The sequence below is a fragment of the Suricata suricatta genome, chromosome 16 (assembly GCF_006229205.1).
Source record: "Suricata suricatta isolate VVHF042 chromosome 16, meerkat_22Aug2017_6uvM2_HiC, whole genome shotgun sequence".
Classification (NCBI taxonomy): Eukaryota; Metazoa; Chordata; class Mammalia; order Carnivora; family Herpestidae; genus Suricata; species Suricata suricatta.
Genome location: NC_043715.1, coordinates 7,712,167 through 7,725,671, shown reverse-complemented (window position 1 = coordinate 7,725,671; position 13,505 = coordinate 7,712,167). Strand labels below are relative to the sequence as shown.

Below are 13,505 nucleotides of genomic sequence, written 5' to 3'. Positions count from 1 at the left end.
TTTTAATGCTCAGTTTTGAGAGAGGGACAGAGAGAGCATGAGCAGGGGAGGGGCAGAGAGAAAGGGGAACAGAGGATCCCAAGCAACCTCTGGGCTGACAGCAGTGAGTCCAATGTGGGGCTCTAACTCACAAACTGTGAGATCACAATCTGAGCTGAAGTCAGGTGCCCAAGTGATGAGACACCCCAGTGCCCCTATGTGTTTATATTTTTAATAAAAATGGGATCCTACTAGATCTATTGTTCTGAAACTTGCTATTGTACTTCAACATTAAGAATTACTTACCAACGCAAATACACCCAACTGATTTTGGACAAAAGTGCAAAAGGAATTCAGTCTGACCTCTTACATTATACCATGATTTGAATTATTTGACAACATAAAGTCCTATTTTCTGTAATTACAAAAGCCAAAAGATTGTTTAAACTAATGCAATCTAGAGAGCCAGGTGGCTCAGTCAGTTGAATGTCTGACTCTTGATTTCAGCTCAGGTCATGATCCCAGGTCGTGGGAGCGAGACCCACATGGTGCTCTGCTCTGAGCTGGGAGAGTCTTTTCCACAAATGAGGCTGGACCAATTGGATATCCTTGGGCAAAGATTGGAATCTTAACCTACACTTCATACCTTATACAAAAATAAACTTAAGATGAATCATGGTTGTAAATGAAAAACATAAAACTATAAAACTTCTAGAAAAATAATACAGGAAAGTCTTTAGGATCTAGGTCTAGTCAAAGGATCTTTAGACTTGATACAAAAACTATCTGCAAAACAAAACACTGAGAAATTGGACCACATCAAAATTAAAACCTTTTGCTCTGTGAAAGATTCCCTTAAGATAAAAAGACAAGCTATAGATTTAGAGAAAAGATTTTTGCCACATATCCGACAAAGGATTAGTATCTAGGATGTACAAGGAACTCAAAACTCAGTACTGAAAAACAAAACAAAAAATCCCCCAAACAAGCAATCCAATTAAAAAATATAAGGCATGAATAGACATAAATACTGATGAGGACATGGAGAGGACAAAGAAGCTCATGGAAAGATCTTCCATATTGTTAACCATTCGCTAAGTGCAACTTAAAACCCCAATGAGATATTGCCACATACCTATCAGAATGGCTGAAATTAAAAATTAAAAATGGCGACACTACCAAATGCTTGTGAGGAGGAAAGAAATGGATCACTCCCACCTCGCTGGTGGGACTGTAAAACAGTGGCACAGACACTCTAGAAGACAGTTTGGCAGCTTCTTATACCACTAAATACACAACTGCCCTGTGACCTAGCCATTCTATTCACTCTAGGACAGAAACCTGTCCATGAATATTCAGAGCAGCTTTGCTTATAATGGCCCCAACCTGGAGGCAACCCATATGTGTCCTTCAGCAGGTGAACAGTCAAACTGTGGGTCTGGACCATGCAACGCTGCCCGGCCATAAAAAGGAACGAGCAAGTAGATTCACGCCACAACTAGGATGAATCCAGATAATGTTATGGCGAGTGAAAGAAGTCTACCTCAAAAGGTCACATGCTGTAGGATTCCATTTATACAGCACTCTTGAAGTGAAGAGATTATGGAAACAGAGGACAGAATAGTTGCTGCCAGGGGCTACAGACAAGGTAGATGGGGGGGGGGCGGTGGGGTTAAAGGGCGGCAAGAAGGATCTTTGTGTGGCTGGAACTGGTGTGTGTTGAATGTGGTGCCAGATACAGGCACCCACCCACGTGACAACACTGCATGAAATTGATGTGTAGAACTGAGGATGAGAGGGCAGTATCTGTGTGGATATCTAGACTGTGATTCTACTATAATTTTGCAGGACGTTATCACTGGAGAGAAATGGAGTAGGGTCTGTTTGGGATCTCTCTGCATTGTTTCCGGCAGCTGCCTGTGAACTTATAGTTTTCTCAAAGTAAAAAATTTAATTTGGGGGTGCCTGGGTGGCTCAGTCAGTTAAGTCCCTAACTCCTGATTTTGGCTCAGGTCATGATCTCATGGCTCATGAGTTTGAGCCCCACATCAGGCTCTGCACTGACAGCATGGAGCCTGCTTGGGATTCTCTCTCTCTGACCTTCTTCCTCCTCCCCCTCCTCCCCACTACCTCTCTATCTCTCTCTAAAAACAAACTTTTAAAGTTTAATTTAAACAGTGTAATATTATTAAGTTGTTAGCAAAACAATAAAAGTTTTGACTCATTGCAACGATTGGCGCTTTTTTTTTTTCCTTTAGGCACTCACTTGCCACGGATTGATTGGCCAAGTTCAACCTCATTTATATAAACAATTCCAACAATTTGTTCAGGGGCAATGCTGTCTAAAGGCAGTAGATGGAAATAGTACGTGAGGAAACTGGGTTAAAGATCTGGAGCCACAGCTGTGCACTTAACAAGTTCATTTATTAGGGACCTCATTGCACATCCACTGGGAAGGGTAATTAAGCATGAAGATGAAGTCGGGTAGCACCTTCCTCAGGAAGACCGCTCTGGGTTACAGATGGCCTTTACCAGAAGAGTCAAGACTTGAGCAGCTCCCATCTAGTTGGGAAATTCAAGCCCATTATTTCCTACTGGGGAGGCGGTAATGACCGTCATGGAAGAAGAAGACCTCAATTTAAGCAAACAGCTGTTTTTCCCTGGCAGCAGAAGGGTAAACAGGGCTCAAGTTGGCCCTTAGTGAACCGATCCATGGAAAGGTAGTTTAAACAGATTCTCTCATTGAGCACAGTGAGGAGAACACACAGCCGCATTCCGCAGCCCTGTGCAGGTAATGCGCACAGTCCAAGAAACTGTGGTTCAGGGAACCTGCGAAATAAAGGGACCCGACGCTCTGTTGGCCTGGGTCCCGATGCTCTCTCCAGGCTGTTTCCTGGGACCCACGCTCTCCTTTTGGGAAGCTTCTTCAGAGCCCCCACCTGGGAGGGTCTGTGGCGTGTCCTTAGTGGGGGAGTTCCCGTATCCTGTCCCAGGTGTCCAGCTGGCAGGCCCCCCACTCCATTTCCCTCTGCACCGTGAGGTGGCTCAGCATCAAAATTCTTCGGGTTCGCCCCTGGCCTTGGTAGTGGGGAGGATTTGATTGCGGCCCTGGAGGGCTGGGCAAACCCCACTCGCTGTGGAGCGTCAGCTGTGATTTTCCATCAGCTGCATCTCATTATCCCGTCAGGGCTCCCTCCTGCCCATCGGTGAGAAACAATGTGTAATCACTTGAGACTGATTGCAAATCACTCTCCACGGCCTGTGGGAGCCTTGGCCCATGACCACGTGGCCTAGACTGCCACATGGTCCTCACGCCCGGTGGCCCGCACTCCCTTCTTAGTGGGGCTCCAGCAGCTTCGAGCACAATGGCCGTCCTTTCTTCTTTGGATGGGGTGGCAGAAACAGGAGCGGGTTTAAGAAGAATATTGACTAATCACACACCCCACAGAACTCCAGAGTCAGGCTCAGACTAGTTATATTGTGGAACTCATTTCAGAGACAGAAAAACCTCCCAGACTCTTCCCTTCATGGAGAACTAGATGGATTTTAGAACCAACAATTTGTGGGAGCATGGATCACATCTTTTCTAACAGAGTAGAGCATACTTGTAGAACCAGACCCTGATGGCCCTCAGAACCGACTCAGATTCTGATTGTTACTACCTACATGACATTGGGCAAGTCGCATCTTTCTGAGCCTCAATTTTTTTATCTGTGTAATGGGAATAATACTAGTACCTAGCATTTAGAGATGTTTTAATGATTAAAAGAGACCATACATGCAAACATTTTTAGAATTTGCTGAAGGCCAATGGTTGGTATTAATATATTTTGAAGTTGAAAAAGACACTCATTTCTTGAGGCACCTGGGCGGCTCAGTTGCTTAAGCATCTGACTCTTAATTTCAGCTCAAGTCATGATTTCATGGTTCCAGAGATCGAGCCCCAAGTCAGGCTCTCGCTGATAGCGTGGAGCCTGCTTGGGATTCTCTCTTTCCCTCTCTCTCTAGCATGTTTGCTCCCTCTCTCTCAAAATAAATTAATAAACATTTTAAAAAGGCATTCACTTCTTAGTAGTGGATATCAGCACCCATTCTGTACCCTCTTTCCACCTAAAGGAAAAAAAAATCCATGAGAGAAAAATCCCAAGTTCCAAATGTGTTTTCTACTGAAAACTATACTAGTCCTACAAGGCACAATAGAGGCAGATAAACAGAGTCAAATATACACGGAAAAGGTGTTGATGGATCTCAATGCACATTAGCACAAGAAAGAATGAGGTTTGTCATAGCTGCACGTTAGAATCACCTGAAGAACGTAAAATAAATATCTACAACCAGTCAGCCCCCACCTTAGACCATCAAACCAGAATGTCTCAGGGTGAGGCTTTGGTGTCTTTCTTTTAATGCCCTGCTTCCCGACTCCTCCCCCACCCCCTTCCTGCCAGATAATCTTAATGGATGGCCAGGGTCAGAGCTATAGTTTCAAAGAGATCTGAGAAATACTGCAATTATAAAATGTGTCCAACTTTCTTTAAAAGCAGCTCTTTTTACGATTCATTGACAGAGCAATCCACCTCTTCCCATATCTCTTCCTCCTCTCCTTCCTCCTCCCGCCTCCTCCTCCTTGGAAATACATGTGGAGAAACCATGCCTGAAACCTTCTCCAGCTCCCACCTGGGTGGAAGGCTTTCTGACTTTATCTTGCTCTGGTGCTAAAGAGCTCCCGAGAGTCAGGGAAACGAGGGAACAGTCTATAATTACCCTGATTATTGCCAACAAGAATGCCCAGAAAAAAGCAGAGTCACAGACATGCCCAGACTGTTCTGCTTGCATCCAGAGAGCTCACAGCAACCCAGCTGGGAAAGAGCTGGCACCTGGAGGAAGAAGTAATGAGCCTTGGAGGTCTCAGTGCCAAGGTGATGGGCTCCTTGGTGTTAGCAAGTGACCGAGAATCTTGCTTCTGAGGGCAGATGGCAGGGCCGTCTTCTCCTGTTCCTGGAAAGTCTTTTCAAGGGTCCCAGAAAAAGGAAAGAGGGTGTTTGATCTCTTGCAGAGGTTTTGTTTTGTTTTTCATTTGAATGATTGTCTGTTGTCCACTCCCTGAAAGTCACCATGCAACTTGTTGGTAAGGCAAAGCACGCCAAGAAAGATACCCTCCCCTGGACAGAGCTTTGGCAACATCTTGGAGAATAGGAGACAAGGTCCGAATTTACCAAGAATTGGAAGTTTGGTTTGAGGCAGTTCCTTTAATGTGGGGACTTGATGGGTAAGGATTATACACACAGTTTAGGACCGGGGGTACCCTGTAAGGATTCGGAGACTCTTTGGTCCTCCCTTGTCTGTTGATACTTCCCATGTGGGTCTTCAGGGAGACTCATGCAATGAATAATCATTGCATGACCAGGTGTCTCCTTGGGTAGTGAAGACATTAAGAAAGACAATGGAATAATAATGTCATAATAATATATTACAGACAGTAAGGTGTGTGTGTGTGTGTGTGTGTGTGTGGTGGGGTGATTTCATTTTTCAGTGTCCAAGCTGTGTGGGGGGGGTGGGGGGAGGAACAAATGACTTCATTTCCCATTTTGTATTTATTTTTATTACGATGAGGGCGAACTTTCTTTCTGACCCGAATCTCCTGAAATTGTTACCCTTCCCCTGAAAACCTTTTTGATTTTGCCTTTTGGATATTGCAAAGCTTGGGGTTCATCTTCTTTCCTTCCTTGTTTTTGCCTCATGGAAGTTCCCAGCCAAATCACCTTCAGCAAATGTAAATGACACCACTTTTGGACACACCCACGGCCCTCTGGTCAGTGATGATCCCGAGCTCCGTTTTTGTTGTGTGTTTGTCGTTAGCAATGATGGGCGAGATGTACACTGGGATCCTGTGTTGGCTCCTCACTCCCTGGGAGGAAGGAGCTAGAAGCCTGGAGAAAGAGGCCCTATTTGTGAGTCTGGACGCCCCTAGGCTGTGGTTCTCGGTACAAATGGCTTGAAACTTAATAGGAGAGAATCCCAGAGGGTATCAATCAATCAGTCAAGAAGAAAAACTTGACTTTTTAATTTAGCAGTTTCTGCCTTGGGAAGTTTTTTTTTTGTCTCCCAGACCTTTATTTAACAATATTCCTTTCCCTTGACGTTTGTGTGAACAATTGGGCTTTATTCTTTTAATTAGAATAGTCATAGCCATTTTGTCATAGGCTGAAAAATATATATAGTTGCAGTATTATTTCAAGTATACAGAAAAACATGGAGGCTAATGCAACTTAGTGCAGTCATCACTCTGTGCACTCTAAACATTTCTTCTGATCATATTCACTCTTAATTTTTTCCCCTAAATAATGCGTTCTTACAAACACAGTTAAAAGCCACTGTACCCACCCCATTTCATCCCTCTCCCTCTCTTTTTTATTAAGATTTTTAAAAATATTTTTTATTTTTGAGAGAGAGAGACAGAGCATGAGCAGGGGAGGAGGAGGAGGAGGAGGAGGAGGAGGAGAGAGAGAGAGAGAGAGAGAGAGAGAGAGAGAGAGAGAGAGCGAGAGACGGAAGAACTAGAAGCAGGCTCCAGGCTCCAAGCTGTCAGCACAGAGCCAGAGGCAGGGCTTGAACCCATGAACTGTGAGATCATGACCTGAGCTGAAGTTGGATGCTCAACTGACTGAGCCCCCCAGGCGCCCCCATCCCTCACTCTCTCTTGGCAGAAATAACCACTTATCCTGATGTTGGTGATTGTCATTCTGCCTCAAGGTTTTATACCTTTACTAAATACATGAATGCCCATAAACAACATACTCGTGATATATTTATATTTTAAGTTTTATCTAACTAATAACCTTCTGCAAGTTTCTTTTTTCATTTCACCTTATGTTTGGGAGATTAATTCATTCATTTTTATATATGAACTTCTGACTGATCTATTCTATCTGTTGAGAGCATTTTACTGTGTGAGCACACCAACTCACTTCTCCATGCTCTTGTAGATGAGCATCTGGGGGAATTCGTATTTGTGGCTGTAGTAAACATTCCAGTTTACAGCAGTAAACATTCTGGCCTCTGAATATCCCATATATGTGTGCAAAGGTTTATCCAGGGCGTTGTCCTAGATGTGGAATTGCTAGGTCTCTGCTCATGTCATTTTCAATTTGACTCGATTTTGCAAAACTACTCTTCAAAGTGATTGTAAACAATTCTACTCCAGGCAGATGCTGTCTGAGCATTTCTGTTGTTCTGTGTCTTTGCCAGCACTTAGTATTGTTAGACTTTTCAATTCTTGACTCTGTTATGCATCTGGAATGGTCTGTTAGTGCTGAGTTTGTTTGAATTTCCTTTATTTCTAGTGAGATTGGGCATCTTCTCATTGACTTACTGACCTTTTGGGTTTTCTCTTCTGTGGCCTGCCTATTCACATATTTTGCTCATTTTCTTATAGGCTTCTTTGCCCTTTTCTTACTGTCTATAGGATATTCTTGGGATCAACCCTTTGATGATTGTAAATGTGATGCTATTATTTTCTCATTTTCCCTTTAGCTTTGTTTATAGTGTCTTTTGCTGTATATAATTTTCAAATTAAATTTTTTCAATTTTTTAATTTATTTTTGAGAGATAGTGCAAGCAGGGGAGGGTCAGTGAGAGAGGGAGACACAGAATCTGAAGCAGGCTCCAGGCTCTGAGCTAGCTGTCAGCACAGAGCCCAACGTGGGGCTCAAACCCATGAACCGTGAGATCATGATCTGAGCCGAAGCTGGATGCTTAACTGACTGAGCCATGCAGGTGACCCTATAATTGTCAAATTTTAATAAAGCCAAGCTTATCAGTAATTTTCTATGGGTATTATGCTTGTTTGACTCATGGTTAGAAAATATTTCCCTAATGTAAGTCATTAGGGTACTCTCCCATATAATCTGCTAAATTTTAAAAATTTTGCTTTTTACCTGTAGGTCTTAGTCCACCTGGAAGTGTGTGTGTGTGTGTGTGTGTGTGTGTGTGTGTGTGTGTGGAATGGGAAAGGGATCTCATTTGTCTTCTTTTGGAAAAACAGTTGTATCAGGATTCTTGAATATGTAGTCAATCCCTCCCACCCCCAACCCACTGTTTCCTGTGACTATTATATTCTAGGTCAAGTTTCCATAAATGCTTGGCTCTGTTTTGGAGATTTCTGTTGGTTTATTTTTCTCTCCCTCTAACACTGCCACAGTTGCTATAGATTTATAATAAACCTTTGTACCTGATAAATCATACCTTAATCTTACTTTATTCTATTTATTGAAAATGACCTTGACTCTTCTTTCCTTTCGTCTCCCATATGAAATGTCGGGATTGTCTTCTCAAGTTCCTTGCTATGGTTTTGACTGGAATTACTTTGAATTTAAATGTAGATCAATTGGCAAGAATTGCCCATTTATAATCTGCTCACCATGACCATGATCTATATTTTCATATACTGAGATTTTCTTTTATGACTTTTTTATGACATTTTCTGTGTGAGCACACAGATTTTTTTAATCATACAGTTAGGTTTTTGTTAGACTTTTTCTGTGTTTATTATTTTTTTATTAAAACATTTTTTAATATATTTTTTGAGAGACAGAGACGGCATGAGCAGGGGAGGGGCAGAGAGAGGAGAAAAAGAGAGAGACAGAGACAGAGACAGAGAAACAGGGAAAGAATCCCAAGCAGCCTCTGCACTGCCAGCACAGAGCCCAATGTGGGGCTTGAACCCACGAAAGTGTGAGGTCATGACCTGAGCCAAAACTGAGAGTTGGATGCTTAACCGACTGAGATGCCAGGTGCCCCGTTCTGCATTTATTATTTAGTTGCTAGTGTAAATAACACTAATTTGATAACATGTTTTGCAATGATGTAATGTTGTTGAATAAGGACACAACTAATTTGTGTGTATTGGGCTTGAACCTAGCAACTTTGGTGACTTCTCTTATCAGTTTCAATATTTTGTACCTGAAATGCTTTTTAACTGCGAGTAGGGTAGGGGTATGCCAAAATGTCAAATTAGGTGCTTCTAGGTAAGGTATGATTTATTTTTGCTTCTTTATACTTTTCAATACTTTAAATTTTGGACACTAGGTATCATCTCCTTAGTAATTGGGGGAAGAACTGAAAGTTAATTAACAATAATGTCTGTCAAAGCCATCTTCTGATTAATACCCATACTCGTCAAGCCTGTGCTAAGTGCTTTGTGTACATAATTTAATCTTACTCCCGACAGTCCCCTTGCATAGAAGATATTTCTTGTCACATTCTTAAACAGGGAAACTGAGGCACAGATGAACTTGCTTCAGTAGTCACCCACCCACTAAATAGTTGAGCTGGGTTTCACGGCGCTGTGCTATTTTCTAGGCAAACTCAGAAGGATGCTTTCTTGTAGTGGATTTTGCTTTACTGAATTCCTCTAGAGAGGGTTAGTTCATCATTGATGGGGCTATTTGCCCTTATCACTGGGCAGAGCCTCAGGGACCTCAGGGAAGACAGCTTTCCAAAGACAATCTGGTGGGGCTGGTCCTCCATGGTTGTGGGGAAATCAGGATAGTGACCAGCGGGGTGGGAACAGGATCCTGAAAAGAAAAATCAAAGCTGGAAAGGATGAGTGATACCCATGAAGGCCAAGTTTCTCTAGGTTCCTCACTGGCAAGAATGCCAGATACCAATCCCACTATTCCTAATCCCACTATTAGGAAAGGAAGCCCGTCCCTTGAGGGTGAAGATTTGGCCTTTGTCTTTAGTCTTCCTAAAGGCTAACAATGATAAACCGGACTTGAAAGGATTTCAGTAATCTAAACCCACACCTGTGCTATGGAGGAAGAAACATGGGGTGATGCAAAGTAACTTATTGCCTTTGTAAATCTGTTTCTAGCGCATTAATGATCCCGGGAATGTGAAAATACAACTTGAAGTAATTGCGTCTAAGTCACAAGCTGTCTGTCTAGCCAGATAACACAGGTAGAAGCTATCTCCGGAAGAATCTTTATCAACCACTATCACCACCCACAAGGCCTCACATTGTGTCCTATAAACCTCTGTCTCCATTCCTTTGTCCCCTCCTCCTCCGTCCCCTCTCTGCCGCCACTCTGCTCCACCCTAGGACGGTGTTAGGACTTTTGTAGGCCTTCTGCATGTTTGCCCTCATGGGCAGCTTCTTCCATAAAAATAATAATCTAAATATTATATTTTATGCCTGCATTGATGCAATTATGAATATAACCCAGGCAGGATTCTATAGTACACGTTCATTATAATTATATTCGTTTTTTTTCTTCTGACTTTAAAAGAAGTTAAAATTAAAATTTCTGTGGGTCCTGAAAAGTATTGTGGGCCCTGGAAATTGGGTGTCCAGTACCTGAAAGAGAAATCAGCCTCTTCCCTCCCTCCATCCCTCCCTCCTTTCCCTTTCTCCTTTCCTCCTTTCTTCCTTTCCTCCTTCCTTCTTTTCTCCCTTCTTTCTTCCTTTTCTTTCCTTTCTTCCTTCATCTTTCTTCTCTCTCTCTCTTTCTTTCTTTCTTTCTCTTTCTTTCTTTTCTTTCTTTCTTTCTTTCTTTTCTTTCTTTCTTTCTTTCTTTCTTTCTTTCTTTCTTTCTTTCTTTCTTTCTTTCTTTTTCTTTTCCTTCTTTCCTTTCCTTCCTTACTTCCTTCCTTCATTCCTTCTCTCTGTTTCTCTCTGTTGCTCTCTCCCCCCTCTTTCTTGTTTTCTATTTTTTTCCTTTCTTGGCATACTAACTTAAAGAAAATAAGTTTTCAGTTCTCCTATATCTTGCTTGCAATCCTTTCTGTCCTAAGAGGAAACAAATGAGACATTTCCTTCAGTTTCCTTAAAACAAAATAAAACAACAACAAAAACAGAAATCTGACTGTGAATTCACATTTTTCCCGGAATCCTAACAGGCTTGTTTCTTTCATCCCATCATCCGAAGCTTACATTTGCTATATTTTTCATTTTATCAGCTCCACTTATATACCAGGACCATTCATGAGGAGCCAGAAGGAGCTGTTAGCAATCATCCCTAACACGGGCTCAACTTCTACGTGCATTCATTTTCCTTTAGAGTTTGGACACTCAGGATCTCTGCTGGCAAGAGGATGACATGGGAGAGTGCTAAGTGACAGATGCAAGCCCCATCCTGTCACAGAAGCACAGAAGCCACTCAGGGACCTGGCGGTCGGTCCTACCCAGAGACACCTTGAGAAATTTTAGGGAAAACAAAATAAATAAAAATGTTTGCCCAGCCCAAAGTGCATTTTGGAATTATATTGGTTTAGAATAGCTCTTGGAAAACAGCTACCTCTTTGAGTTCTCCAGCTGATGTACAGCCAGGAATGAGAACCACCATTCCACCGAACCGAATATCTCCAGCTTTACAAAACTGCCATCCTTCCTCAGAGCCTTCACACACACTGTTCCCTCTTCCTAGAATTCTTTTCCCTCCAGGCTTCACCTAGCAGAACTGTACTGGTCTCTCAGGTCTCTGTGAAACATCTCTTGCAATGAGAAACCTGCTCCCCCATGGATAAGCAGACCGTAGGGCAGCCTCCATGATTCTTGTTCCTGTGTTCACACACTATATAATCCATTCTTCCTGAGGTAGGTGAAGTCTTGCCTTGCCAACGGGCAATTGAATACTGCCAAGGTGAAGGGATTTTCCAGATACAATTAAGTTCCCAAATCAGTTGCTTTTATGGACATCAAAAGGAGATTATCTTGCCTGTCTGGGCTCCTACTTCATCAAGTGAAGGCCCTTAATAGAAACTAGGCATTTCCTGAGACAGACTCTTCTTGTGGGGTTGATGAAATGGGTGGCCACAGCCATAGAAAGAAGTCTTCATGGAAAAAAACTGTGAGTTGACTCTGGGTTCTCAGGGTGATCTATAGCCAATAGCATAAAAAGTCTGGGACCATCAGTCATACAACCACAGGGAAATCAATTCTACCAATGACTTGAATGAGCTTGGAAGTGCATGCATCCCCATTTTAGCCTTCAGATGAGAACATGACTCAGCCAACTTCTTGACTGCAACCTTGTAAGACCCCGAGCCAGCTGGACCCTGCTGTGTTCCTATTCCAGACTTCCCACTGAGCCCAGCCCACCTCCTCCTCCTGGCCTCCTTTCTGGCATTTTCTCATTGCACTACAGCAGGACTGACAAACTACAGCCCACAGGCCAAATTCTGGCTGACATCTAGCACCTAAATCCTGGCTGACACCTAGCACCTAAACACTTTATGTAGTTCATGAGTTATTTTTGTACATGGTTAGAACAAAATTTTTGAAAAACACTATTTTATGGCACTTAAAGATGCTATGATATTCCGAGTTCCCAGACTATTAATAAAGTTTTATTGGAGCACAGTCACACCCATCGGTTTACAAGATGCCTGTGCCGGCTTCCTTACCACAGCAGCAGAGTTGAGCAGTATGGACCACAGAGACAAAATTATTTACTACCTGGCCCTTTTTTGTAAGAGTTTGTCAACTTGTGACCTAGAGCCTGAGAACGATAGATGGAGATGATAAAACAAAACAAGCTTTTTCCGTCTGCTTGCCTAGGTGGTCGAGCATGGGAGCTGAGTGCAAGTAGTGTGGCATCTCGGGCTTACCTGCAGGGGGCGCACCTGAGGAAGGTGGAACAGACTGCAGGGTGCACAGAGGCAGCAGAGCGGTGGGTGAAGGGCCACCTTCCAATGGCATTTGGACAGTCACAGAGGTCTTACGGAAGATGTATTATTTATTTATTTTTTTAAGTTTATTTATTTTGTGATGGGGAGGAGGGGCAGAGAGACAAGAGAGAGAGAAAGAGAGACAAGAGAATCCACAACAGGCTCTGCTCTGTCAGCACAGAACCCCATGCAGGGCTCTATTTCACAAACCATGAGATCATGACCTGAGTCAAAACCAAGAGTCGGTTGCTTAACCCACTGAGCCACCCAGGCATGCCAAGGAAGACCTGTTAAGATCCCGTCTGACATTCCCTGATGCCTCTCAGAAGCTATTGGGGGTTAATTCTAGAAAGATCTGAGGACTTGTATGACATGCCAGTGGAGATGAGTCAGCAAAAGTTTGTATCAATATTAACGTCACTCCATTTGAACCAATGGCTTGTTGAGGGGCAGGGGAAATCCCCTTCAAGCTGACTGGCTAAGACATCCTGGCAGCCGGCCACAGACTCGACTCAGCCACTCAGAAACATGGCCCCTGTCTACGTGCCCAAGATGAATCTGAAAGCAGAGGCAGTTTTCAAAAATGTGAAGTCCAAAAACAAAAAATGTTTTTGTCCAAAATAGCCACCTAAATAAATTAGAAACAATGTTTATTACTGTGCTTTTTCTGGGTCTTTTGAGTTGTTTTCTCCACATGAATTCCCTGATTATTGAAGTGACGTGTAGTCCTTGCAGAAAACGCAGGACTTGATAGAAGAGTCAAAATGGTTATAATCTCACCATTCAGAAGCAATTGATTTAAACTCTGGGGCTATTTCCTTTTTTATTTCTCTATTTTCTTCCTTCTCCCCATCCTTCTT

General features: G+C 42.9%; 1 long non-coding RNA gene across 1 annotated transcript in view; it reads right to left on the bottom strand.

Annotated features, from left to right (window-relative positions):
* Positions 1–9,358: 9,358 nt before the first annotated feature.
* Positions 9,359–13,505, bottom strand: part of LOC115280649 — an 8,757-nt gene continuing 4,610 nt past the window's right edge. Inside the window, exon 2 of the long non-coding RNA XR_003903882.1 lies at positions 9,359–9,551. This is a non-coding gene — a long non-coding RNA (uncharacterized LOC115280649). The remainder of the gene's footprint in view (positions 9,552–13,505) is intronic.